The following is a 26,933-nucleotide window of genomic DNA, read 5'->3' as shown; positions in this document are numbered from 1 at the left end:
ACATGTCCTGTTTGTGGGCTTTTATGCCTTTGTTGCGGTGCCTGTCAAATGGCAATTTAACAGCTTTAACTGCCTTGTTGGCTTTTTGCCATGCACGTGCCTGGTTTCTGTTTTCTTTGTTTCGGGCTCTTGCCTTATCCCCCCAGGATAATATAAACGGGCAAATGAGAAAAAAATTCGATGCCATACATGTGCGTATAGGCTTGGCGAGGCTGCTTAGCATTCATTTGGTCAACTGCCCTGCCCCTGCTCCTCAGTCCGCCCCCAAGCCCTGGCTTCTCTCTTACCAAAATACGCTTTCTTATCGCCTGGCCATGCGACGCGTTTTAAGTAGCCGCCAATGCGTTAAATTGTGTTTTGTTATTATCAGGACCTCTGTGTGCCTCGGTCTAGCATTTTTGTCTCTCTTGCTCCGTCCATATGACACTTTTATTTTCTCAGGGAGGGAGGAAAGGGGAGTGGCCTAAAGGGATGGGTTTCCAGGTGGGCACTGTAAAAATATGCTATTCAAAATGGCATAAGAGTATCAGAGATATATGACTCTTTTTTCTCAAAATTTATAATTATTTTAAATTAAAAAATATACCTTTAATTTGAAAAAGAACAAGTTACAAGTCTATGAATAATATCCACTATTTATTTCAGTCTTATTTCAAGAAATCTTATAGCCCATAAATATAGCCCACTATTTCAAGAAATCTTATAGCCCATAAAAGGCGTTGAAAGCGTTTACACCTGCGCCTTCAGGGGAGGTCCTTTCTCGCCCTCTCCCCTGAAGTAGAGTGACTACTCCTACCTCCCCGCCCCCCCCCCCCCCTCGATTCATCGCCCTCATCCCTCTTATTTTTTAAATGTGTGCGAGTGTGCGTGTATTGTGCAATTTATTTTAACGGCTCACGCTTTTGGACCCTGAAAACCGCTTTTAATGCCCCAAACGCGTCGAGCTAATTTTGTGGCATTTTTATGCCACCCCCCAGGATATCGTCCTTTGTACCTCCTCCCTCATTGTCCTAAAAGATGTCCCAGCTGTGCGATCGTTTCTCATTTGTGTATAAGCGAGTGTGTGCGAGTGTGGGTGTGTGCTTTGTTCCTATATTTTTTGGTTTGTTGGACGTTATTACACGGTAATTAGATTATAAAATATCCCATAAAATATGCATGTGTCATGCATTGTGTCTTTTTATGGCACTAAAACATATGTAACCGCATAAATTTTGCACTTCCCATTACCGAGAACAGACGGAGTCCTAAGTGCGATTCTGTTTGGCTCCTTTCCGGTACTCGCTTTGGTCAATTTGATGTCAGCCGAAAGCGTTTAAAAGCCATGAAACGGCATCTAAAACACAGCGTTGGAGTTGGGAGCAGCTACCCGACAAATTCACAAATTAAGCAAATCAAAGGAGAGCCAAAGGTGGAGTGGGAGAGGGTCGGTCGAGACTGGTCATGATGGTGGGGGGGTGGAGCAGGTGGCAAGGTCAGGGGGCAGGACATAAAGCAGTCAGCGCTAAAAGCGTGGCAAATGAATAAGTAATCAGGAAGCAGCGAGTCACTTTTTTGGTAAGCAATTACAGGGTATGACTTTTGGTGTTATGGTGAAGTTAATGACTTTATTTTTTATTTAAAAATATATTCTTTCTTTTCCGTTTATTATTATTCAGATTAATTCATTAGACTTTCTTATATCATCTAGAAATTACAATAGCCTTACAGGATATCAGATCGGTCTGGCTTTTATCAAATAATTTTTGGCATTCCTTTATGTCCGCCCGAAAAAAACCTTTGATGTATTCGTTTGTCGGTGGGGAAGGTCCATCTGGTCCTGGCCCCGGTCCTGGTCCTGGTTTGGTTTCCCGTTTGGCTGGCTCATCTCGCCATTTGCCAAAAGGCGAACACCAGCGCCGACCGGGCATTAGAACTCATATAATATGGTTATATTCATAAAATATGAACTCGCTGCTTGACTCCGGGTGACAACTACCAACTGCTCCGCACTCAGTCGCCGCCCCTGCTAACTAGCTTTGTATTTCAGTAACGTTTTGAAGCGTCTTGTGGCGCATAGTTGCGGGTAACAAAATGCTGGTTGGCATTTCGGGGTGGCCTTTCGGGGAGTCTGGCGAGGAGGTGGGCGTAGTAGGGAGCTGACAGCAGGAGGGTCAAGGGGGCTGGAGCCACATAAGTGTTTGTGTGTGCGGCAAATTATATTTGTACATTAAATTTTCGCAGCCAAAGGCTCTTGCCACACAGCCATCCCATTCGCGGCAGTTGACTTTGTTCCATCGCCCTCAGAGGAGAAGGAGAGAGTGAGTGGCTGGTGAAAGTGGCAGTGGAGGTGGGAGGCCCTCGACTTCCACTCCTTGGCGTTGCCGCTGTTTGCCACAAAAATTCCTAAGAGCTCATTAATTATTGAGATACTATAAACAAGCCGGAGTCCCTTCTCTCGTCGCTGGAAACGAAGTCAAGCTCGTTTGCGGCTGCCTACAGCCCAGACACATTTGCAACGTGCCTCCATGCCCCACCACCTCCGCCCACTCCTTTTCCACTCTGCCCCGTTCTTTGGACGTCCTGGGTCTCTCTGCAATGAAAGTGGACAGTTTTTATTTTGTATGCCCTTTCTTTGAAGAAGGAATTGGTGAATATTTCTTGAGAATTCTTTAATTAGTTGAAAAGATTTTTATTTTGATTGGAAAATTGTAAAATTTTTAATAATATTAGATAGTGGGTGTTTGTGAAAAATGTATGCCAATTTTTTTTTGAAAAGATATACTTGTTATATATAGGATACTACAGGAAATTAAAAATAAAACCAAAGAGAACAAGCGAAAGAAAATGGCTTCCTTGGGCTAATGAGAACTTTTCTTATACGAATATATAATTATTCATAGCATACTTTTGGGCCTGAAAGAAAAATAAGAAATAAGTGTTGGATAGAAAACAAAAGAGTATTTGCAGCTTCGTTGGTCCTTGAATAGTTTCCGCTTACCCGCTTGGAGAATCCTTAAGGCACTTGCTTTCATTTTATTCCCGACGCCGCTTTTAATTCATTTCGCTCACCACAACACACTCTCCGCCACAAACACACTCGCATCCAAAACATTCTTGCACACACACTTGCACACACGTGTGCCGCTCGCTTTATTCATAATTTATGCCAAAAGCACATTGGGCTCGACTCGACTCTCTCCACCACCGCCTCGCCACTCTTGCCCCTTCCGCCGCCCACATCTCGGATCCCAAGCGTTTCCCTTTCCTCTAACGAACACCGGAAATGCCACCATACATGTTGTGTGCGCCTGTGTGTGTCTGTGTCAGTGCGAGTGTGGGGGATTCCTTGGGGCATCCGTTGCGGATGGGGCTGCTAAAGGGGGATGAGGCAGTGGCAGGGGCTTGGGCGGGGGCAGACGACAATGCGTGACAATAAGAGGCCACGACTGACACTTGAACTGCGCTCTTATTGTCATTTATTGTTGTCCCTATACTGAGAAAAAAAAGCTTCAAAGTAAAAGGCTTAGAATTATTGTTTCTTTTTTACTTTTAAGACGAGTTAGAAGTTCAAATGTCAGCCCTCCTACTTGGCTCAACAGTATAAGTACACGGCTACACATCCGAGGGTTCCAGTGGCATATGGGTTCGAAACGCACTTTGGTCCAAAAATGTCGTCACTGTCTCCTGTATCGAACTAATCTTTGATCTGATCTCTGTTTCTATGTCTCTGCTGGTGTCTTAACACCATGTACACACATAAGACAAAAATAAAAAATAAAAAAAACTTTTTAGTCACTTTTTTGTGAAAAAATAGAATATTTTTTTGTGTGTGAAAGAACCCAACCCCAATTTGCACGCTTTTTCCATAACCCCGAATGCAGTTAGCCACCGCACCACCCCACGGCAGGCACCACCCTGACACCTAACCTTTCCACCCACAAGCTAACCCCCCGCTGTTTCGGTTTCGGGGTGTGGTGTGCGGTGTGTGGCACATAATTTTTTTTCATCTTCCCCTTTCTTGAATGTCGCAAAGTGCTAAATTGCACACACCAATCCCCCATGCCACCACACACACATATGCTGCCCCCAGGGAGGTTCTGCAGAGCAGGAGAGGGTGTGATGGTGGGGCAGGGAGCAGCATTAGTAATAATATTTGACCCATGCACTGCAATTAACGTCGCACACAAAATAGACAACAAACAAAATTAGGACACACACTCACATACTGACACACACACTTGGACTGCAAGGATCCAAGGCTTCCAACTGTATAATTGTTATTACTAGGGGGTGAGGGGTTAAATGAGGGGGAGGAGTGGCCTATAACTTACACAGAATGTGGCTTAAACTATTTGATAACATTTTATTCATACGCATATGATGGGGCCGAGACCAAGACCAGGCCCAGGACATGGTATTTCCGAGGACAAAACTTTTGCTGTTTATCTGGGGTAAGCGTAAGCAATTCCAGTTACAGGAAACTTTATGCCACTGGGGGGAATTTGACACAAATTTGGAACTAGAATTGCAAATAAAACAAGTTTGATAGAAAAATGACTGGTCCAATTGCAAATAATTTAGATGTTGTTATTGTTTCATGGACACTAATGGACGGGAATAAATACCAAAGCAAACAAGCCATGTTGTTTCGAAAGTGAAAGCCAAAATTGAGGGGAAAGTTTATTTAAAGGGCAAGGAGTCAGGCAAACTCTCGTCCTTTTTGAGCCAGTTTCCTTCCCAGGAATCTCTCCTATTGATCTTTTGAAGACTACAGAATGTTGAATACAGAATCTCATTTTCCAAATCACACTGTTAATTCCTTTCTTTCACTTTCTCCCAACGACTGCAGTAGTTTTTGACTTTCGCAGGACTCTGTACTGCAGGACTCTGTTCTGGCGGGTGTCGCCATTCAAATTGCCAATCGATTCCGTTTGCTTTTGTGCCTGCATTCTCCGACCTCAATGTCCGATACCGTAGCCGATCTAATTCCAATTCCAGCTCGACTGGAGCTGTCTTTCCCTCCTGGGCCGTCCCTCTTGCTCCTGGGCTCCTGGGGGAGATACGCCCATTACGCTGTCTGTGTAATTTGAGTGCAAACACTTTTTTCAAGTCGAAATGTATGTGATTTGGTGCCGGTCTCTGTGCCGAAACTTGGTCTCGCAAAAATTTTCTTTGATTTGTATGCCTGCCTGAACTGGACTTCCCTTGCCCACCACCACTCTCCTAAATCCTCCTGGCTTTCTCTGCTCTTCCCCTGCAGTTTGTAGGTCAATCGTGCCGGTTCTTTTCTTTTCTTTTTTTGCATGTGTGCGTTTCTTCACATACACACTCACACGTCACCCTGGGAAAATGGGAAAAGAAGAAAAAAGAGGGCGCGATGGAAATGTGATTGTGACAGTGGGCGTGACTGTCAGCCACGCCTACCCACAGTTGTCATGCCAAATGCAGTGCAATCTCCTCCATTTCCCATTTGCCTTCTACAGTGGTAGCTCCAATATGTGAGCTTAGTGAGATATTTTAGCTGAAAACTAAAATTTAAACCATGTACTAAGTTAAGATAAAGACTAACCAGAGTTATTCTTTAAGTAAGAGTTCTTACTGTATTTCTACTTGGCCTTTTCGTGTTGCACGCAAACGTCTCCAACAATAAATTCACTTGCATTTTTCGAACTAAAAATTTGTGGCCGGTCAGCCCGACTCTCCAGCCTTCCCAGGACCCAGTTGAAGCCCCTCCCCTTACCTCATTTCCCTTAAACGCGCCTGTCGCCTACTGCCACCGCAGGACATAGTGCATATTTGATTTTATCTGTTAACTCTTTTAGCCACAAATCTACACAACTGCCCCCATGCAGCCAGAAATGCGTTTGTTGGTTTTGGTTTTAACCCGCCCAGATGCAGGACCCCCTTGATTTCTCCCCTTCCCCTCAGTCCTGGATCCAAGGACTGCATGTGACAGCCTCGACCTAGGCCGGCTCGCTCGTTTCCGTTCCTGTTTTCTCATCCGATGATGCCAATGTCCAGCGAACGCTTTTGGCATAAATGCATGCATCCAATCCGTTCCACCATCCATATTCTATATATGCCCAGAACGAGCCACCCCGAACCAGATCCAGCAGGCCCCCTGACCTCCCCGGCGGTTGGAAATGGCTGTTGTGGCCACCCAATTTGTTTTATGACACACAGACTGCAGCCTCTCATTGTTATACCCCAGAGAAGTGCCCAAGACCGATATGGGTCACTCTACAGGGGGGTATAATGGGTACGTGACGGGGTTTGCAATCCCATCCACTCCTCGCAAGGGTTAGTATCTACTCGTACTCGTACCAATTGGATAAGGAATTAATGCTCCTGCATAGGTGGAGTTCATAACGAGCAGGCGAGAGTCTGGAAATTGCGATGTAAACAGAGGGATATCCTTCTAAAAAATTAAAAAAGGCGGTCGCAGGGGTATGGCCATAGACCCTTGGGGCCTCAGAGACAATCAATTCAAGACATTCATCTCTTGAGGTTTTTTAGAATTAAACAGAAGAGAACTTTGAAAATAAAATAAAATTTATGGTATACTTTTGGACTGAAGTCTTAAAAGATGTCTAAAAATAGTCTTAAATATATATACCCAAGTGTTCTGGCATTATTATATGAACTATATATTTCTAATCAAAATAAATTCCCTTCATACTCTCGCTGATAAACTAGTCTTATCTGTTAGCTATTTTTAGAATTAATTTCCTGAAATCTCCCGTTTTTAGTGTATTTACCATTCGATCATTTTTCATTTCCCCTCTATTGTTGTTTCTGCCATTGGATTTTTGCATGTGCGGGTCACATGGAAATTTATTGTTTACTGTGCAATGTGCAATTCATATTTTGTCATATTTTGTGGCCCAGCGTTGGCGGCCTTTGAGTTTGATTTTGATTTGTTGTTGCTGGTGCCTCCGCCTCTGCCTCTGCCCCTGCTGGTGATGTTATTGTTTTTTTGGATCCATCCCGCATAAAATGTAGTTCATGTTCATCAGCAGTTGAGCGGAGTCCAACATGGCAGCGATTGTTTTTCGGGAATTTTCAATTTGCATAGCATGATTTCGCCAAAACGATATAGGAAATATCCGCTTTTGTCAAAATGCAATATTGAAATGTTTGAATCACGATTGAGTGTCGCCAAAATGGCCAAACTATTGTTCGAAATTCCGAAAATGATCAAACAGAAAGCTCTGCTCGATTGCAAATTAAATAAATTTGACAGCCTAATATAATCAATTTTAAATAAAAATCTAAAATAAATAAAAAAAGTAGATTCACTTGGGCTCGTCCGGGATTTGAACCCGGGACCTCCCGCACCCTAAGCGGAAATCATACCCCTAGACCAACGAGCCAGTTGAAACTACGGAGGCTAAAATGGAAATTCGAACTGGAAACTCGCTTATCAGTCTTCGAGTTACAACCACTCTTGGTCGGAAGATTTCTTTTTTTAGCTCTCTGGCAGTGGCTCGTATGCGTTTCGCTTTATCGTGCATATTTTAAGCGATTTCGATGGTAAACTAGTTTCGAAAGCCATAAACCTGATCTCAACGAACCATATAAATTTAAAAACTGTTTTCGTTTGATTTTTATATTTATTTATGTGTATATAGTATATACAATAAGGTTTTATATTCTGTGTGTGTATTTTTGTACTCTGTTCCTTTTGAGTGGCCCATAAAATATAGTTCAACTTCATCAACTTTCAGTGGCCGTCATTGTTTGATTTTCAATATCAGAGCGCTTAAAACAAAGAGTAAGCACAACCACTGGGAAAGCGGAACAAAAACTACAAATAAAAAAGTAATAAAATTGTTTTTCCCCAAAAGGAGGGGGACGCTTTCCCAGATACACTTTTCTACCAACTGGACACTGCCCGCTTTGTGTTGTCTTTTGTTTGCAATTTTCTTGCAAATATTTTAGACAAACAGCCGGGGAATGTTTTTTCCTCGAACCCGAGAAATAAAGTCAATGCAAAAGCAAAGAAAAATATAAACAAAACTGACCACTCACATACCTACTTGGCCCTACACCCACTTGGCCCACACAATTTTACGTGCCCATTAACGATTTGTTTGCCTTTTCTTCCAGTCTATCATGTTACAAATTGTTCAAGTGCACCAGGATATTGGCAGGAGGCAGGGACTCGGCAGGACTTTGACTTGGCCACCTTGCTTCACTCGCCTTTGTCCACATGCCAGGACTACACTTGCCTTGAGGATAATAGCAGACACATTTTGAAATCTAAAATCTCAGAAATCTTAGACATATTTCTAAGATTGGTGCTATGCAAGTTTTTGCTATTTTGTTATAATTTTTAAAATTAATTTTTCACAATATTAAACTACCACTATTTTGACTCTAAGTGTTAGTACCACCCACTGCCCACTCCCCACATACTTCTGTCTTCGAAATCATTCAAGTGTAGGTATGTGTGCTGGGGCTTTGTTCGGAGGAAAAAGGGGAAAACAAAAGTTTTCCAAAGACAAATAAAACTGTTAAGTGAACTCTTGAATATTTGTTGCTGGCCTCGTCAAACGAAGAAGCTTGCTTAGCCGAGAAGAACAAGCCAATGGGGGTGGTCCTGGCAAAAGGATATGAGGAACGAGTGGGGTTAGCTGCTGGCGAAGGGCTTGTAAATATCAAATTTGTAAATACATATACAAAATACGGGCATGTTTAGCATTTGCAAACAGTTGTGCGCTTCAATCGGTTGACCTTCCCACCCCCACACACCCACCACCTGATCTGGAAAACGATTTTCCGCCCTTCTTACCATGTCATCCATCGGAAAATGCCGGTAGTTACGTTCAATTGAAGCCTCTCCAGGACTCATCCGCTGGGATAAGAACCTAACAGGTGGAATTTGTCAAAGAAAAGGGTTGATCCGTCGATGGCTGAGAGGAAAGTGGAAATGTTATATAGGTATTCAGGGGGAAATGAAATATTAAATTTGTCTTAAAATAAATATAAAGAAAGCAGCTGAAGTATGAGTATACTTTTTAAAAAAATATACAGAAATAAGAAGTAACTTTCAAGCTATCTTTAAACTTCAATTTTTTAAAGCCACTGTTCTCGCAACTAAAGTAATAATGTTAGAGATTTCTCTACCATTTTTTTAAACAAATATTTTATCTCTTGGCTTTTCGGAATTAATTCGATTATTTATATGGGTATAAAGCCCCACTCGAATCGTTGATACCTGAACATTTCCGCCGTAGTCTATAAATTCCCCAGCATCCTTTGGGTAGAAGTACCTACCTACCTGCCCTCTGGCCCACTACGATTGCGGAAATAAACTCTCCCTTGACCCATCTCCTTCCGCTTCGGGTCTCCTTTGTCCTTCCCCTCGCCATCGCCCACTTCCCCTTCCTTCCTCTTGCTTATTCTCCTACCTCTTCCGGTCGCTATGACAATGTCCGTATTTTCCGTTGAGTCAATATATTATACATTGTCGCTTCTGTATCTTGCTAGAATTGAAAGCGGGGGAGTGGGTCCTGCCACAGGAGAAAAAGAAAGAGAAAGGGGAGGAGAAAGTGGACCGCTTAGAGCTTTGTTAGCAGTTTTTCAAGTGAACAGTTTGGCCAAGAGCAGAGGGGCTGAGGAGCGTATTGCGAGGGTAAAAGTGCACAAGTAGCACAAAATGTCAATGTAAATAAATAAATTTTGAAACGTATATCTTCCGATCTTCCTCTTGCACAGAAAGAAATTAAATTAAATACTATATAAGGACAAGAACTACAGCTCAAAGTTTATGAAATCTTTTTAAATATATAATAACTCTATTTTTTTAGAAAATTTTATCATTCTTAAAGATATTTTTTACTTTTTTCCTGTACATCACTTCCTATCTCTTTCGATATCTCTGACATAACATGCGTTTCGCTTTTTTTGTTGTTTCTATTGCTATGTTTTGCATGTGTTGTCCCTGCCCCGCCCCCTAACATCCCCAAGCCCGCTCCGTGCCGCAGTTACAGATAGCTACACATGTTCAGGTTGGCGAGCAAACACCAGCACACACACTGCGTATACGTAACGCTGTGCAATGGGGAGAATTGCCACTGTTATTGTTGTTGGTTGTTGGTTGGGTTTTTATATGTTATTGCTTGGGCTATTGGGAAAAGTCGTACATTTTGTCCGCGTGTGGGAGCTTTGTGATATCATTTCCAATGTTTTTTCATCTGTTCCCTTTTTTCTGCTGTTTGTTTTGTTTTATTGGTTAATTTTTGGTCATGAAATATGGAGCAATTGAGGGACTGAATGTTTTGCGTAGAGGAAGTCAATTAGACTGATGGCCGACTGCCAAGGGAGTTGGCGCTTTAAGTTTCAATATTTATATCCCAGTTTTTGCCTACAACTGAGTAAGGGAGGAATGTTTTAAAAAAATATATATATTTTTTTACTTTGAAGATAAGATTTTATAGTTTATTTTTATTTAATTACCAATTAATTTCATTACCAAGTTGTTTCATGCAGTTTTAGAAGCATTGTTCACAAAGATCTGTATTACCAGATGTACCCTAAAAAAAGTACCTTAGCCAAGATTCGAACCATTTCTAGGTACACCAATTAAATATATTCATATATGCATATTATATTTTCTAAAATATGATCTTAACTAGTTTTTTATTATATTTGTTCTCAAAATATTTTAAATTTAAATATTTAAGACATTAATTCTTTATTTCTGACATGAAAAATGAAGAAACTGAATATTGTGCATATTATCTTACAAAGCGCTTAAAAGTATGCTTTAATATATAAATTTCATTTTGGAAAGGATTTAACTTTCGTTTTTAATTTTCTATAATCCGAATCGCAGCAGATTTTAAAATATTTGTATTTATTCCTAAAGTACGTAGCTAAAAGATAATACTTAAGTTATGAAATTATTATAATCGCAATCAACTCATTATGAATAGACATTGTATTTATGCTACTTCTTCTCAGACTTATGTATGCAAACTTATGAGCCGTTTTTCTTGGCTGCTCGTTAATAATTTATAATTTCTTGACCATTTAATTCAAAATTGCTGTCTGCATCGATTACCATCAATGCAAAGTCCCCACCCGCCCCTGCGCCATTTAAGCATCTGCAATCGATCGATGATCGAGCATATTTTTTTCCATTTTGTATAATTCTCCTACGGCCTTGTCGGCGCAAACCACTTGTTATGGGCTACCGTTTTGCCGGCAAGTATTTACTTATCAGCCATTTGCAGCTGCCCGGAGTCGGGCTGGAGATCGCTCGTTAACGACCGACACACGCAGCAGAAATCATCAAATGTTTTTCTCAAAATTGATGCTATCATAGTGAAATGATAATTATCAAAAGACAAATGGTGCGCCGTTCTCCTTTCCATCTCAGCGGTAGTTCCGAGGCAGGATGGATAGAAAAACTTGGACTGACTTCAGGGCCCACATGGGGAAAAAATTTATGCCCATCACTGTAAAGAAAATTATCAAGGAAAATGACTAAGGAAAGCATGTTTTCTCTCTTGAAACTAATGTTGTTTTTTAAGATTGAGCAAACTATCTTGATAAGATGTTTATGTGTCTATTTTTGATTAATTTAAAATATGCCTAAATATTGGCTAAAATTTTAATTTATATAAAAACTCTCGTAAAACCCATCATAATAAAGCATAGTTATTTTGAATGCAATTTTCTCTTGGTGCATAATCGAGTCAGGTACCCAGAGCACGGGCTTGCTGGAGAGGAATCCATCAACATGTGTACATATTTCAAATCCAATTTATGTACTTGCATAGCCGAAACGCAATTACTTCGCAGTTAACGCCCAGTCTCGGTACCAGTCTTCTCGTCTTGGGTCTTGAGTCTTGAATCTTGTGTCTTCACAACTGCAGTCACAGTCTTCGAAGACTTCGCTTTCAGTTGCGTTGAAAATCTTCACTCGCCTCAAGTCCGAGCATAAAAATCAGCGCCCATGCAACAGCCAACAGCCAACAGGCAACATCCAAGAAACAGAAACAAAAATAACAACAAACTGGCCGTGAGTGCCGCCGGTTTGTGTTACCAACTCGTTGGCTTGTAAGCGATCCTGCGCCTATAAATTGCAACCAATACAGCAGAAGCCGCATCACCAGACCCGCGGCTGCTTGTTATACACCTGATATGTTGATGGGGTATATTGATTATATATATACCAGAACAGTTGATCGTAAAGTTTTAACTCGACTGGGGAGTATTGGAGATCGGGGCGGGTGAGGCTTAGGAAGGCGTGGCGTGGCAAGGCGAGAGTAGAAAATGCACATTTGAGGGATTCCACATGGGCAGTGTAAATTAAAGTGAAAGAGAACAGATGCTGGTGGCACTGGATAACGCGATAATTGGCTGGGCTCGAGTTTGATGGTCCCGGCTATGATATAACGAGTCCTTTCTCAGGTGTCTTCAAAAGTGAGCTGCCTCTCGAGCGATAAACATGAAAGGTGTTAGAAGTCTTCACAGACTACCTACCTAGAGAAATAAAAACACTATTCTCAAAGGTTATAATATTTTATTGGTTTTTATTGCATCTTATATGAACTTCAAAAGGGAGCTGGTTAAGTTATATCTTAAATCTTAAAAATATTGTGATATAATGATATTTTTATTCGTTTCAAATGTATGTATTAATTTTTAATAATTTATTTTATAACAAATTTAAAAGCACTGTAGATTCTTTAAGGCAAAGTCTTCTAAATTCTCATAACAATATAAGCATTCAAGTTTCAAAAATCATCTTTTAATTTGATTATTCTTAGAAAATATCTTAACAAATGACAATATTAAAAATAATTTAAACAAAATAGGCCACCACTCTTCGAGGGCATTAAATATTCGCCAGTCTGCCCCTTATTTGTTGCCTGCGTTGCATGCATATGTCGTTGCTCCCTCTCTCTCGCTCCAGGTAGCCCCATCTCTTTCTGCTTTCCAAGCTGGCCAAGACTCGCATCCATGCCAAGAAGTTAACAAGTTTGCGCCAAATGGGAGAAAGGCCGGCGATGAATACCGACAGCGATGATGACGACGACGAAGGCAGCAAAAATGCTGCAGTTGCTGCATGTTGCAAGTTGATGTTGTTGCTGTTGCTTCTGCTGTAAATTTTAATGGCTATGGCAGTTTCTGCATCCGCGCTTCACTGTCCTCCCTCTGAAGACCCTCTTCTGCTCCTCCGACCCGCCCCAGGAAATTTTCTAGCCAAGATCGTTGCGTAGGGCGCTGCAACTTCTACAGTTGCTACTTCTTATGGCTCTGCCTCAGCTGGCGTCGCTGCGTAATTGTAGGCCGCTGTTTTAGCTTGTTGTCGATAATTAGCGCTTGTTACCGCCGCCGCGCCCCCAACCGCCGCCTCGCCCCCCCGGCCCCGTCACCTCGCAACAGACGCAGCTGAGCTCTCGGCCTGGTTATTATTTATTATGATCTTGTTGTTTTTCATCCTAGCTCATTGGCCATGACCATGACCATGCCCATGCGCGTCGGTTAAAAAGGAAACAGCTCCCCCGATTACTCACTCAGGCCCCCTCACTTTTTTCCTCATTTAGCCTGGCATTTTCCATAATTATTTGAGGTAAAAGGCTGCGTTTTAGATGGGACACATACCCTGTGGCACACTCCAAAAAAATAAGGAAATCGAATGTAAATTTTGGACTGTTTTCGTGTTTGTATGAAAAGGTAATTTTCCGTGAAGGTAATTACACATTATTTTGAAAAACGGGTGTTCATTAAAAAGGATCTTATAGGGCTAGGAACAATAATTTCTGAAGTAAAGGTTAATGGTTATAAATGAAGGAAACCATTAGCTTTTCGAGGATCATGCTAAGAGGTTTTCTTTTATTATTAAAGAATAACTATTTGCCCATAAATCAAAGATTTTTTTGTAGTGTAAATTGTAAATGATCGCCAGCAAATGTAATAATATAAATGAACATCAGCAGTTAGTTTTCAATCATGTTTTCTCTCTGTTTTCCTTAAAGCCTGCTGCTGCCCATTTCATGACTTTTTTTTTGTATTCTTCCTCATGCGAAAGGCTTTAGCGGAAAGTTTAGTTTTTTGTTGTAATTTTTTTATGCCCCGCAGTTGTTTGAGCATTGAAAGCCGTTAAGGATGCCGGTCGTTTACACCCAGCTATGGCTATGGCCACAAATCGAAAGGAGGCCCCCAACCCCTTGGCCAAAGGAGGCCAAATGCTCATGGGGTTGTGTATTATAGTAATTACAAAATGAAGGAGATGCGAGCCGAGAGGATCCATAAAATCTTGCCAACACGATCTGTTTCACTATGTGGCGAAAAAAAATCTTATCGAAATCAGATCAGATCTGATGAGATTGAAATCGCTTTTTCACCCGAGATCCAAGGCGAAAAAAATCCAAAGAATTATGACTTCAGTAGATGGTCAGCAAAAAAGGTAATATTTTCCTCCAGGATTGTAAAATTTTCAAAGCCTATTTAGCCTCATTCCCACACACGCTTGTTCTCACAAAATTCTAATTAAATTTTGAGAAACCTATGGGAATTCTTATTTCCTGCCATGATGTGGGTGTTCCAGGCTTTCTTTTCCTGAATTGCGTGTCAGGGAACAATCACAACAGATGCAGCCACATCCTTCCACTTTACTGAATTCAATTGCCAGTTCTGGCCAAGTGGGCCACAGTAGTTGACCATTTAGCATGTCAGCAGTGGCTCCTGGGCCACCTGGATTGTCATGAGAACGTAAAGAATAGTCAATAATATTCAAAGGAAATCCTTAGGCCATCATGCATTTGGTATATGTGTGTGGACATATGCGATTTACTGGAACTATCTGTGAGGTGAGGTGAGGCAAGACATTTATCCTCTTAGAAAGTAAAACGACCAATATTAAGACTCTCTCTGGATAAACAAGAGAAAGGTAGAAAGGGCATTGAAATCCTAAGGATAAAGAGTTCTTAAGCCGTAGCAACGATCGATCAAAATAAATCACAAATGTGTACAAAACACAAACACACAGCACTGGGCCATCGGAATGAAAGCCTTATTACAATTGCACAGACAATTTTCCAATTTTCCACACACTTTGTGTGTGTTTTGGGTAAACAAACGTTTCAACATTCTGCTTTTCCTTTTTGCTTTTTTTGCGTAACAAAAGAGGAAAATGCAGTCCAAGAAAATTGCCTCCGTTCAAAGGTACAAAAAGCAGCAGCTGTCAAGGCGAGAAGGTCGCATTAACCCAGTCCGGTCCGGTCGGGTCGGGTCCGATCTGAATGTGATGGAAAAAAATATATGTATATAAAATCGAAAAGGACAACATCTGCCGCCTTGCTGTGACTTTGACTAGAACGGGGGACTCATTTCGAGACGCCTGGCAGGACTCCTTTTTTTCCTTCGGCCTTCCTTTTTTTTCTCTTCTTTGCGGGCGAGACCCCATGGGACGTAAAGACGTTTGCGGGCCATTGTTAGACACGGCCAATTGCCTGGAAATTTGTGGTGTCCTTTAGGGCCAGGTAAGGTGTAAAAGGGACTTACATGCGTTCAGCGAAGATCGATGGCGGAACAAAAAAAATTATAAACGTCGAGATTGTGTGGTCGCGGTCAACGTGGCCATATATCAATGGCCAAGAACCTGCGGTTGACCCAAGCCAAAAACCGAAAACCAAAAACTGAAAACCCGGCTTGACACTAATCATAGATCAGGCGTAAAGGCGTTGATTTGTTGCCTTCAGGTAACTTTTCAACTTTTCGCCATTCCCGCTAACTCATTAGAGCTCCTCGCTGCGATGTTAGCAAGCGTTTTTTCGCCACGAAAGAAAATCTTAATAAATTCATCAAAAATCAGCAGCAAGCATCTCACGATCCACCGAAGAAGGGGCATTGCTAGTCAGCCACTCAGTTTGCCATCCAAACTTGCAGTTGCAACAAAAAAAAAATAAAAATAAAACAAGGTAAAAAAACTGCAAAAAATCAATGCCAGTTGATCGTCAAACAGAAAACTTACAAATATATTTAGCATTTTGTCGCTGCAGCTGGACACGTTTCTGATTCGGTTTTTTGGTTTTCGGTTGCCCGATTCTCCATTCTCGACTTCACTTCGATGGTTCTGTTCTGTCTCCTCTGATTTCTGAACTCAAAAGCGGCCTGAATCGCGGCCCAAGTCAAGTTAGCCGGTTTCTTCCTCTCGTTTGTTTGGTGGCGGAGGCGTCTTTACACATTTGCATGCTCAAACAGCAATCGATCACAACAGCAACTCCAAAAGCAACAGCAACATTCCCAGCAACAGCAACAGCAACCAAGGGGCAACAGCAACATACACATATTGCCTGTTGAGCAGCAAACGCGATCAACCGTTCACCAAGTTTTCTACAGTAAACACTTATTTTTTGTTAATAAAAAAATACTCCAAATACCAATACTATACTAAGAAGTCCTTTTTTAATTGAATTAATTCTATTCGAAGTTATTTAAAACCATGGCATATTATTGAGGTTGCAATCTCTAATCAAGCAAAGAAAATTTTTAATTTGTAGCTTGAATTGTTAAACTTTTTGATTTCTTAAAACTCTTGAAACTATTTATTTTCCAAGAAATACAATATTATAATATTAAATCATTAAAACATTAATCATAAAAGTTCTTACAACGGAAATATATACATTCCTGATGTTCATTCCTTGAAGACTTTTCATCAAGGATCTAAAAATAAGGTAAAATATTTCAAACTTGCTCCTGTTTAAGCTTAATATCTCCTAGGCAGTCTCCACTGTACCTGTTGAATGAGGAGCTGGTTAGTTGCAAACTGGTTTAGTCTGCGTACACATGCAATGGATGATGGTGGCGACCCAGGCTGAGATTTTGTTTTGTATTTTTTTTTGTTATTTAGCTGCTCAGCCGATCGTTGTACGTACGTTTTTGGTAGTGTTGCATGCCACAGCAGCCAACCTCCCACCCCCCTTTTGCCACTATGCCCGCCCCCTCCCCCGCAGGAGCTGGCCAAGTGGAGGTTAAAAAAATTTGCAAAAATATTAACGAAACGTAGGCAGAGAGCCAACGGCGGCTGCTGTTCCTGTTGCAATTTAACACTTTCGGAAATTAGTAAGAAATATTTTTAAATAAAATAATTATAAATGAAAAAGAATTTAATGTAAAGAGGTAGATGCCCTTCGAAATATATAACTTCTTCTGTAGCTTTATAAAGTTTTTAGTTTAAAAGTAATCTTTTTTCTCAGTGCTGCTCCTGCTGCAGATCTGAAGCTAAGGTTGAAAATCTGAATCTTGGTCGGATCCCTGGGCTGCTGCTCGCCTTTTTCCACTCACACACATGCAGGCTGCAATTATAGTGAAGCTGCAGCTTTATCTGCCTTTTTCTGTGTCGGTTTGCCGGGGCGGTTTGTTGAACTTTGACAGGAAGTCGAGAGGCCCAAAGAGACAGGCTCAACTCAAGTTGAAGAGACGCTTTTTCGGGATGGAGATTGGTATGGAGGCTGGAGGACTGCTGCCATTGTGGGATGGGATGGGATGCCTTTGTGTTTGGGTGAAGGTTGTGAGACATGCAGAGTGGCCACAAGACAGAAGACAGAAGACAATTGACAATGTGAAAACGATGTCGATTAAGTTGCTGCCGTTGCTGGCTGCCAGTCGAAAGCCCACAGTCCACAGTCCAAAGCCCAAAGCCGAAAGGTAAACTTAAGAGGTAAGAGGTAAATATAAAGGTACTTGGTGCTGCCAAAGGGAGACAGGGAAGATCCGTCTGCGTCCCAAAAAGGGACGACCGACGATCGTTAAGCTGATCGAAGTCGAGCCAAAGGCAGAGTTATGCGAAAATCGTTGACTGGCCTGGGGGAGGGGAAGTGTAAATTGTTTTAACAGCCTTGAAGGACGAGCGGTCTTCTGTCTTCCGTCTTCCGTCTACCGTCTACAGGCTTCGGTTTTTCGATTTTCGGTTAAGTGTGAACAATGCCAGCGGAGGTCACCGAAAGTTGATTGAGGAAATGCCTCAAATTAGCAGGGGGTCGTCGGGGGTCGCCGGGGCCAGAATGCCTCATAAGAACTTTATCAGGGAATTAAATTTAATTTTGTGTTTATCTTAAAGAGTAAGTCATGCGAGTAAATTATGCGGTATCTGGTAGATTTTAACTCATTTAAACAGCACGTCAAGGGAAGTCTTTAATGGCTTGTTTTCTGCATTCAATATTGTAGCTTTAATCACTCAGACTTTCTCGAAATCATTTTAAATAAATAAACCAAATTCAATAGCAAGTATCCTTCAAAACCGATCAATGTCAATGATCAAGAGAGTCTTTAATGATCTTTGGATACTTGAAGATCCCATCCTTCAGCACCTTCAACCTTATCCTTTTCATCCTTTCTCGACCCCGCGCATCAATATCATATGCTTTTTCATGCTGGCCATTATCCACTCGAAATGGCAAACAAATACAATTTTTAGCTAAACACTTGAGTTGTTACGAACCAAAGGAACCCATCCACTCATCTCCAACCGAATCATCGTCATTATCATCCTCGAATGCAGCTTCTCATTCCTTCAATCGCTCAATCAATCAGCAGCTGGCTAAACCAATTGTAATCAGCCAGAAGGAAACTTAAATCCAACTTATTGAATGGCAAAATGCATTAGGCGGATACCTGTTTCCTCATATATCCCCCACGAAACCCCCGGCAACATACAAATCATTTTTCCCAGCATTCTCCCCAGTTGGTTAAATAGCTCTCCGGTATCGGAGTCGGAATGGGAATCCAATAAAGCTGTCACATGTGACCAACTCTAAGCGGAGAAACCGAGCTGGATGGAAAGCAGCCCAGCTTTTGTGAGCCCAGCTCATTTTGTTGTGTTTTGGTGTGAAAATCGAAAAGAAACTTCACATGTACACGTTGGTTTATGCCTCATACCCCATTCCCTACCGACTACACCCCATCCCAGGGTCCCCTATATCCCCTATATCTCACTCCCCCAGCACTCAGCATGGCACTTCCCAAAAAGTTTCGTGCAAATCTTGTTTGTCTGTATGCAGAACTTAACAAATTTCCATAACATTCACACCATACAATGAAAACCGAAGAGCCAACAGAAATCCCCAGCTTTGGGTGCGGATCTCAATGTCCAGTTTGCTTTTACACTGAAAGAAATGTTTGGGTTTATTTTAGAATTTAAATGGTGTGAGGTATGAGAAGGTACTATCTTAACATAATTCAATAAAGGTCTAGGTAGATCTTTATCAAAAACACCTACAAATTAGTAGAGACAAATTATACTTTAGGTCTATTTTCTATGCTATTTCTATTGGCTATACTTTTCTATATTACATATATATTTTTCTCAGTGACCTCTACCCTTTTGCCACCCTCTCCCCCTTGTCCTTTTCAAGCTTCGCTCTGTTTTATTTGCCACGTCATTTTTTTCGGTTAACTTGCGGTTTATAGTCAGATGCCAGTATGCCAGCCTGTCTTGGAGTTGTATAACTTTTTGATGATTTTTTCCAACCATTTTTATAGTTGTTGTTATCTGTTGTTGTTTCTGTTATTTGTTGTTGTTGTTATTGTATCTGTAGCCATACTTTTTGCCTGTGCTGTTGTTGTTTCGTTGATTTCTTGGTTAAGTAGACACCTAAATGTGAATAGCGCAACGAATCGTAGCAAGTATGCGCATCGCATCAGTCAGATATATATTTTTCTGCCTGCTTAGCGGCCCAAGTGTGTAGTTAGGATCGATGGACGGTTCGGGATCGTGAGCTGGTGGATTGGGGAGGGGGCCGAGGCCGAGGCCGAGGAGCCGAGGGGTGTAATGGGGAGGGAGGGGGCGGTCTACCTTGTTTTCACCTCAACCCAATGGCGAGCGGTGGAGAGGTCTGAGCGGTGAGGTGGCAGTCCGACTGCCAATAATGCAATGGAGAGGCGTGATAATGCAGTTTAGTCACTGCTGCCTCAACAGGGGGGTAGGGGGGTGGTGGAGTCTGATGATGTGGAGGGGTGGCCGGGGCAGTGGGGGCCTTGAGTTGGGGGAGTAAGACGCTCTTCGACTGTCGTTAGTCAGCGCAAAGTTAAAAATTCACAAAAAATGAACATTAGACGAGGAGAAAAGAAACACTCAGACAAAAGATATACAAGATTTACAAGTTTAATATTTTATATAAAATAATTAACAAATCATGGATTAATATTTAAGAATATCTACTTAATAGAATATAATTAAAAACCAAGAAACTCTTGCTATACTGGCTATGGCTATGGCTTATAATTTTCAGACCCTTTTAAGGAACACCATAACCTTTCTCTTAACTTTTAATGACATTAATACAACTACCAACCAATTAACTAAAATTATCTGCCTGAGATGTCAAGTTCTTCCTTGGCCAACTATTGTACTTCCAGCCAACTCCACGAAGATTTCAAGCCTTGCCTCAAATCAATCAAAATCAATCGCTTCCTGGCCAAGTTATGGCCGTGGAGAGTAACTAAATAGGGCTGCTTTGGCCATTCCTGGTTAATGGGCCGACAGCTGGGGCCCGTCTGACAGCTGTCCACTCCCCTTTTCCCGAACAATAGGACTTTTCTCGCGGTGCAATCGATAGTCGGCAATCAGCGCAGTCACAGCTACGTGGCCTCCGCCGTCTAACGGATTGAGTGACTGACTGCCGCCGCCTCAGCTGCAGAATTTTTACCTCCAAAAGGGGGTCGAAAGCACTGGGGGGCAGGAAGAGGTAGGAAAAGGGGTCTGATCTACGTGCAATATGCAGCACTTGGCACGATATTTTTCGCTGTTGGTTTTAAATCATTTAACTTGCCTAGGAGACGACCAAGACAACCAAGACGGCGACGATGATGACGAGACGGCAAGCTCCAAACTCCCAGCTCACAGCTCACAGCTCCTAACTCTGAATCCGAGGAAGGCGCAAGACACTTAAAACGTGATCGAAAAATGATGTTGCCCCAACCGCAAGCCAGCTCCCCAAACACCCCAGCATCCCATCATCTTACACAGAAAAAATATGGGTTAAAAATATTTATTAAAAAAATTTTAGAATTTAGAGTTTAGGAACCAACACCTATTACTTCTCAGACTATTTGGGACCATAGTAAATGCAATTGCCATTCTCATACAATTTAATATATTTTTCCAAGTGCATCCTAGCAACTTCTGAAGCTTTTCTAACTTCAAGTCCGAGTCCTGAGTCCGCATCTGCATCTGAGCAATTCTGACAGTGCGGGGGAAATAAGGTCACGTGCAAAATATGTTCGTGGTGGTTTTGGATTTGGGTTTTTCTTCTCCCCAGAGATGTTAATGATTTGCAGCTCTCGACTCCAGACACTGGACGGATGGTCGGTTGGTTGGTTGGTTGGTCGGTCGGTCAGCAATTTTGCATATTTCTCTCGCCCCGGCAAGATAGTGGGTAATATGCTCGTTAATGTGCCCACTGCTCCCTCGACCGACCGGGTTCAAAAACCAGGAAGTGACTCAACAACAGAAACGGCAACAACAGTGAGGTGAAAAATATGACTTGGTTATTTATTGTTGAAGTGTTGCAGTGCAAAAAAAAAAAAAAAAGAACAGAAACAACAAAAAATAATCATAACAACAACAATATGAGAGGAAAGGAGCCTAAACTTCAGCTTTGGGTATTTAGACTGTGATTTATTTTGCCCAACGCGGCGGGCGGTACGAGCAGTTCCAAACACCACCACCGCAAATTGTACTGGAGTGGTGCAGAAAACGGGGAAACCACATACCACATGATGCATTCCCCAACATCCAATCTGAATCCCTCAGCCCCTGTCTCCTCTGAACACCAACCAGGCCCCCAACTACAATAAGCCATAATTATCAAATGCCAAACTGATCAGATTCGAGGCCGAGTATTCTCGTCTCTTCTGGGAACCTTTATATGCCGAGAGCCAATTGCCAATGTCAGGGGGATCATAATTCATTAAAATTAGAGAAGATTCGGATACATATGGAATATTAATTGGGGGATTAAAAACGAGGAGATTTTAAAAAGGCGGAACAAACTCAATTCAAATGCTTCGAACCGTAATTAACCGACTTTACTCAAACGGGAATTAAGTTATTTGTTACTCAATTATCCAATCAGTAATATAATTGTAATTGTGCCTTTAAAATGAGTATATATTTTAAATAATAAACTACAATCACTTTTATTGGCTACTTCTCTCTTTAATTACATCCTTCCCATGTAATTTGAATTTGGAAAGTCTCACAGATATTTATCCAATAAAAAAGTTTATTTATGAATAAATTCCATCGATGATAGTTTTTTATCTATGATGATTTAAGTTCCAAGAAACCCCCAATACTGTTGGATCCTTTATTAGGCGTATCTCCTAAGATGGATATCCCTTTTTAGAGTACTCAGTACTAATGAGATTTGAAGACCCATCACTGCTGACCTCAAATCGCATTAAATATTTGAATAAATGTCCCGTTTCTTGAATCGTGTAACCTGGAAGTCCTATGGCGACCAGAAATCGGATTGTCCCAAAGATAATCTCCCATGCTAATGCCTTCTCACGCCTCCTGTCTTCCCCTGCTATTCGATCAGATCCCCTGGCCATTCTCTTATTCCTATATATATGTATAAATTCACTGTCACATATGGCCTAGACCCTTCTCAATCAATTTCGATTGGTAACATAACTGCAGGCAAACACAAATCGAATGAGCGAGCAAACATCTAAGGTGCTCCAGAGTCCATCCAGCACCGACAATTTCCGTAGAGGGGTCCTCCATGCGGGGAGAAAAACGGGGTCCGGGGGTGGGGTTCCTGCTCCAAATGCTGATCGCTGTCCGAATCGATAAAATGCACCGCGATCCGTGCGGCACACATCAAATTAGTTATTAATTGAAGTGGAAAGTTCTCAGAATGTGTACGCTCAGCGGGCGGCCAACGCGCATGCGTCTTGGATCTTCTGGACTTGGTTTTGGTATTGGGATTGGGACTTGGACTTGGTAGTGGACTTGGGTTTTAGGGGAGGAGGATACCCAACTGCCAAACTACCATACCTGCTGGTTACTCGGGGACTTCGGTCTCGTTTGTTCGCTGCCTTGTTAACCATTTAACCTGTTTTTATTTACACTTAAAGAAAGTACTGTTTCTAGAATATTTTTAAGCAATCTAAAAGATTTATAAAGGTTTTAGTTTGTATGTAATAATTTGTATCATTTTGCTTTTAAGAACTTTACTAATTTTAGTCTCTTACCTATAATCTAGAACCTGAAAAGCCCCTATAAATACTAACTTACCTCTAATTGGGTCACACAAATCATATTTTCTTCAGTGTAACCTTCACCTCCTTTAGTGTCTTCTGTGTTTATTTTTTTTTCTAACTCGGATCTCTCGGTGCGCTGTGTGCGCGCATTTAAATTTTCATTTATTATGGAAAATGCCAGGCACATTTCTAATTTGAGTCATGTGACCAAAAACAGTTTTGTCCTAGTTGTCGCCTGTGTGTGCCAATAGCTCCTGCAAGCCACAAAACGTTTTTGAACAATTGGTGAATGGCTGGCCATAAATCTTTTATTTCTTTGGGCCCCCTCTCGATTTGTTCGTACATTCAACGGGGATTCATGAGAAAGTATGTGGGGAGCAGTAGCCGCTGTCTGCGGATCTGCAGGTCTGTTTGTTTGCCTGTCATTAGAAAGACTCGAGTTGAGTCGCGTTGTGAAAAAAAAAATAAACGGAAAATAAAATAAAATAGAAAAAAGTAGGAAAAAAAAATTGAAAAAAAAGTAAATATCCCAATTCGAATCCGAAACCGAATCCAAAATCCGAGATGCTGAGATGAAGAGACACTAGACCGAAAGTCTACGCTCACTTGTGCTTCTTTAGATTGGACTCGAAACTCGGTTGAAGTGCACTTGTATGCCAAAACAAGCCACGTCACTTTGGCCACTCCAGTGTACCACCGTTCCACAGGTTAGCCAGCACCACCGCCTTACCACCGTTGCAGCATCAGCACCACCACACCACTCGAAGCCACTTCATGCAACACACATGCGGCGTCATCATCGGCGAATGGCCATCACATCAAATCGCAAGGAGATCGCAGTCACACTTCTAAAAATCATAGTTTTATTTTGTTTTTGATTTATGGAATTTTAAATATTTTAAGAGGGTCTGTGATTTGCTTTTAGGTTCGCAGAGTTGAAAGCACTTGGGAGTTCCACCACCAAGTTAGAGAGAAAAGTGCAAAAATTTCTTGCACATTTCTTTCACTTTCATAAAACCCATTACCAATAACGTTTAATAACTCTTTTCTTTCTGTGCAACTTCTTGGCCAGCTGAAAACAGTAACAACAAACGGACAGCTTTTGGCTTTCACTCGACATCTCGTTAAGTGTCTTGTAAATGGCATTGTTTTCGTTTTTCATTCAAAAATGTGTGTGCGTCTGCCAAGTCGGACAATGGCAATGTTTTTCAGTTTTCCATCTTTTTTTTTTCTCAGTCTTGAAGACGTTTAACAAAGTGCTGGCCAACATTGCCCTAGACCGTCATCATATTTGTCATAAACTTCATAAATTTTCTAACCCATCGCCAGTTGTAGAAGAAAGAGCACTGCATCTCGATGCAACTTTTCAGGTATCAGGTGTTCCATCTGTGTGTGGATGCCATTGCATTAGCATTTGGATTTACATAATTATGTTTATCTATATGGCCCGATGCGGCCTACATATATCAGCAAGGGGTTTGCCCAATAGTTCATATCAAAATTTTATGCTAAATTACCATAAAACGGCTGTATTAAGATACAAGAGAAGATCACTTGGCCATTATCATATAAATGGTGCACAATATTGATCAGCTCGGGATTTCACCCGAAATATGTATTGCCCGAAATCTAATCTCCGATTTCTGAAATCTTTAAGCAGCGAGAGAAGCGTGAAATCAAATGCAAAAGCTTTTTTAAGTGATACGAAAAATTAAAAGCAAACTGATAGCCTCATTTAAATCGTATGTGATATGCTTTTTATTTCTATTTGATAGAAATTTTCGAAAATGGAAAGGTTGATATGAACACATTTTTTATTGCGTAAGGTTGTCAGGCTTTAAGTTGTAACATAAAATTTTCTGAAACTGAAAGTTGAAAAAAATATCGTTGTCTAACGACTCGTAGATGAATTCTCCACAAATCTGTATCAATTACATGAATATATTTTAATAGAAAAGTAATGGAGCCACTATTTGGCTCCTAGCGAAGGCTGTATCTTTGGCAATAGTCGTCCGATTCTTCTCAATAAATCTTAATCAAAATCTAAAAACATAATTTTTTTTTAATTTTTTCCAACATTTTTTGGATAACCCTCTGCAAAAAATAGTCGTCCGATTCTTGAGGGGAATACCTTAAACGACTCGTGGATCAATTCTCATTTGATCTGCATCAAAATCTGAGGACACAATTTTTTTTAGATTTTTTCCAACATTCTCTGGATGGCCCCTTGCAATAATCTACAAAAGTGCTTGGAGCCACTATTTGGCTACTAGCGAAGGCTGTAGTAATATTTCCAATATTACTTTTTTAAAAACAATAAATAAATAGGCGCAGACCTTTTTAGGATGGGAACGAACTGGGAAACTGTGAAATCAAGTGCAAAACAATCGACAGATTGTGATTGATCCTGATCGATGGTTTGTCTAGGCATAGATCATTTATTGCCGAACTGACAGCTCCATAAAGTTCATGACTCAAGGATCATCTATAATTTGCTTTCTAAAATGATTCTCAGCCTGTTAAAAAATTTCCCCTGTGATCGATGACAAGGAGCAGAGCGTCGATCGTTGGTCGTGTGTTGTGCCATTCATTGAGGCATTTAATTGTCATGCGACAAAATGCAAAAATCTTACAAGTAACTGCAGCCGGTGATCTGTGGTTCAAAAGACCACAGACATGGCTTTGGAGTCCGCTCCCTTCTCTCCTATCCACTGATCTTGAACATGACCGTGATCGAGGATCGGCATCGGCATCGGCATCGAAATCGCGATTTTGGTGATCGGTGATCGGTGGTGCCTTGGCCTCCTTCATGACTTCCACTTTAAATGAGCTCGCATGTTTCAGGCAGTCCCCCTTTTTCATTTTTTTTCCTCTTAACTTTTTTTTCCAGCTTTAGTTTAACCCAGACTCTAATTCGAATTGCATTGACTTGTCCGCTGACTTTTCATACATTCAATTCAATTAAACAAATTTCTGGTCGGTGGCCCGCTCTCTCGCGCGCCAAACTTTTCTATTTCGGCCCCAAAAACCAAAAACAAAAACTAAAAGATCTCCCCGCAACAGAAAACAGGGAAAAGCTAAAGAAAAAAAATTGAAAAACAAACAAGCCAGCCAGCAGACAGAAAAGACCCAGCAACAAAGTGTTAAGACAAACGTGCAACGGTTTGGGGTCAGTACCATTCACTTTTGGCTCGTTTTAAACTGGAGTTAAGTGCTATTTGAGGTAAGAATTTCATTACGTACTCCGTACGTGTGCGCTTTGGATTTTTTTGTGACTGTGTTTTGCGCCATCCCCACTTTTTTGGGGGGACAGGGTGCGAGACTTTCGGGGACTTCCCATAAGTAACCCAACTGAGAAATGCACACACTGGAAAAAACTTATCAACGAGGTCATAACTGTCATAAATCGATGGTTTAGTTGTTGATTTATTTTGGAAATCAATTAGTACCTTACGAAAATGAAAACTTGTAGGTTTTTCAGATAAGAAATAACAGTATGATACTACTTTCATGACTTTATTAAGAGATACTTCCTTTATTCGGTTTCTTAATTCCTTTGTTTTTTTATTAGCTTACAGTACTATTAAATAAAAAGAAAGCCATAAAAAATCTATTAAATTTAAACCACTTTTTGCAGCAGTGTTCAATGCAGAATGATTTTTGAAAGTAAAAATAATACAAAATCAGCAACCACTTGGTAATTGATCCAAACTCTACAC

General features: G+C 41.1%; 1 non-coding gene across 1 annotated transcript; it reads right to left on the bottom strand.

The window, feature by feature from the left end:
- Positions 1-7,283: 7,283 nt before the first annotated feature.
- On the bottom strand, positions 7,284-7,355 carry Trnap-agg. Its single transcript has one exon. It is a non-coding gene; the product is annotated as a tRNA-Pro (tRNA).
- Between the last annotated feature and the right edge of the window lie 19,578 nt (positions 7,356-26,933).

The sequence above is a fragment of the Drosophila ananassae genome, chromosome 2R (assembly GCF_017639315.1).
Source record: "Drosophila ananassae strain 14024-0371.13 chromosome 2R, ASM1763931v2, whole genome shotgun sequence".
In the NCBI taxonomy this organism is placed as follows: domain Eukaryota; kingdom Metazoa; phylum Arthropoda; class Insecta; order Diptera; family Drosophilidae; genus Drosophila; species Drosophila ananassae.
Note: the sequence above shows the minus strand (reverse complement) of the source record. Positions and strands in the feature narration are given on the sequence as shown.